The sequence below is a fragment of the Myotis yumanensis genome, unplaced genomic scaffold, assembly GCF_028538775.1.
Source record: "Myotis yumanensis isolate MYYU_CA2020_CCGP unplaced genomic scaffold, mMyoYum1.0.hap1 SCAF_5, whole genome shotgun sequence".
Lineage (NCBI taxonomy): Eukaryota > Metazoa > Chordata > Mammalia > Chiroptera > Vespertilionidae > Myotis > Myotis yumanensis.
This window is the reverse complement of record NW_027223756.1, coordinates 60458035-60460538: the sequence shown is the minus strand read 5'-3', so window position 1 is coordinate 60460538 and position 2504 is coordinate 60458035. Positions and strand designations below refer to the sequence as shown.

The following is a 2504-nucleotide window of genomic DNA, read 5'->3' as shown; positions in this document are numbered from 1 at the left end:
CACCCTCATTCCCTTAAAAGAGAGGGGAGGGGGGAGGAGAAAGAAGATACCATATCTCACCAGAGAAAGAGAATTCCTAAGTGCAGACATACATAAAATTTAGGATTGCAGTCACTTTAGTCAAAACTTAATAACATTTTTATTTTGTTACTGAGAACCACCACTTTCCTCTCCCCCCACCCCAATATGGCCAAAATAGTGTCATCTAAACATGTTTTCATTGTAAAAATCATTAATATGTTTATTATACAGCAAAAGATAAAGGCTAATGGAGGTAATACTAGTCTTTACCTCATGGGGTTTCAGTGTGGATTAAATGAATAGTTCTTGACACATAGAAACTGCTACAAGAATGTAAATTTGTTTTTGTTGCCGAGTGATTTAAATGCTACCCATCTTTGGCTGGCTTAATGGGTTGTAGATTAAGAGCAAAACTTTCACTGTGCCTGTAATAACACATTTTTACTGCATTGAGCTTCAGTCTTTGGATGTCCCACCTGGACGCCAGGCAACGAAAACCAGGAATCCTGGGAAGGAGGAAGTCCTGTTGGCTGCCAGCCAAGCCCCTAGCATTTGTCAGCACTGCACCTCCTCACCTGTGCCCCTGGGCATGCCTTGCAATTCTAATTCCCTTCACTAGAACAGTTCAGAAATCTCACTAAAGGTTAGCTAAAGGTCCTGAAATACTTAAGTGGCAACTCTGTGTATTGTGTTTGATAGGAAACACGCTAAACCTTCAGGCCACAATGACAATGGCTTGAAAAGTGGGATGTACCCACTGGCCCCTCAGACTCCTTTATAAATCCCATTGGGTAAACCACAAGCTCCCAGGTGGGTGTTTATGATATAGCTGCAGAGGAGGCAAATTACTGATTTCCTCATCTTTAAAACTGACCTCTAAGGTCTCCTCCAACTTTTAAGTTCCAATTCTCCTATCTTACGTAGCAGGTCACGTGACTGGAGGCACATGGGGTGTGTCGGAAAAGCCTTTCTGAGTCCCCAACAGCAGAAGAGAACCTGTCTCACTGCACAGCCGCAGAACCAATGCAATAGTTAGAAAAAGCACCCCATTGTTAATTTGGGGTCTTTCAGCTGGGTGCTGAGGTTATATACAGTTACAAAATGTGTTTGTATAATGGTGTGTATGGCTGATAAGACTGGGAGGTGGTTTTCTTCACTTTTATGCTGGTTGCTTCTCTCCAGATGGTATATTATTTTAAAAAGAAAGAAGTAAAAAAAAAAAGGAAGGAACAAAGGAGAAGTTTTGCATATTTATAACCTTTTCCTTGTTTCAAGGGTAATACTCAGAGCAAGTAAACAGGCATGATATATGTGCCTTATTGTATAAACACAAAGTTTCCATTTATCTGAGGCAAGGCCAGGTTCATGGTGTCTTTGAAAAATGAATCATAAAAAGAACCTTTGGAGGTTAGGGTTAGTTTTACAAATGAGAACACTGAGCTTCTGAGTGACTAATGGTTTTGTTCACCATAACTAGCCAGAGACCAAGGCGAAACTAGAACCCTGGCCTCTGACAACCAGCCCAAATCAGTGCTTATCACATCTGGATTGTTAACAACAGCAGCACATGTAATTAAAAAGGAATCATTTAAACACTAATGCTGGAAAAATAATTTATGGATTGCAGGGAAGTGATCTTTAACATACTCTAAACAGATGTTAAGAGCCACAGTTCTTATCTGCTGGACTCAGCTGCAGCCAGCAAAGATTTTGGAGCCTCTAATACCAAGCACTCTCTGAATAACGAATCATGCCCCCTGCCCTGGGGATACGTAGAGGCTCACCAGTGAGTTAGGCATGGGGAAAAAAATCAATTGGTTATGCTCGTCTTCTATGGTGCATACATTTAAAAAATTCTGGGCAACAATAAAATCTGTACCTCCAGTCTTTAAAACTGTGTTGTTGTTTTTTTTTTCTTGGTCTGTGTTTTGTTTTCAATGCATAAGTAGTATACTGGAGGATTCTTCTAGAATATGTGAAGATAAGGTACAAAGAGCAACTGTTCTCATTAGAGTTGGCAACATGGGTAATTCAGGATATTAAAGTTTCAAGCACCATGTATTTTTATTTTATTTTTTACCCTTTACAGGTGACAGAGAGAAAGAGAGGTGAGAGAGCTATCTGGGGCATCATGCATATTTAATCTGAAAGAACAACCAGTTTAGAACAAGAAGGTTTTGCCCAGCTGGTGTGGCTCAGTGGTTGAGTGTTGAGCTATGAGCCAGGAGGTTCATTCCCCGGTTAGGGGCCATGTAAGAGGCAGCCGATCAATGATTCTCTCTCATCATTGGTGTTTCTATCTCTCTCTCCCTCCCCCTTCCTCTCTCAAATCAATAAAAATATATTGAAAAACAACAACAAGGCCCCCCCGCCCCCCTTTCAGGATTGCTATTACAGTTCAAAAGATTTTGCTGATTTATAACCTCAATTCTGGGCAATTTGTCCTTCTTCAAATATTTTTGAAGGTTTCTAAGATGGATGGA

General features: G+C 40.5%; 1 protein-coding gene across 2 annotated transcripts in view; it reads right to left on the bottom strand.

The window, feature by feature from the left end:
• MARCHF1 (membrane associated ring-CH-type finger 1) overlaps window positions 1-2504 on the bottom strand; it is a 367501-nt gene that overhangs the window by 4775 nt on the left and 360222 nt on the right. The gene's annotated exons all lie outside the window — the stretch shown is intronic.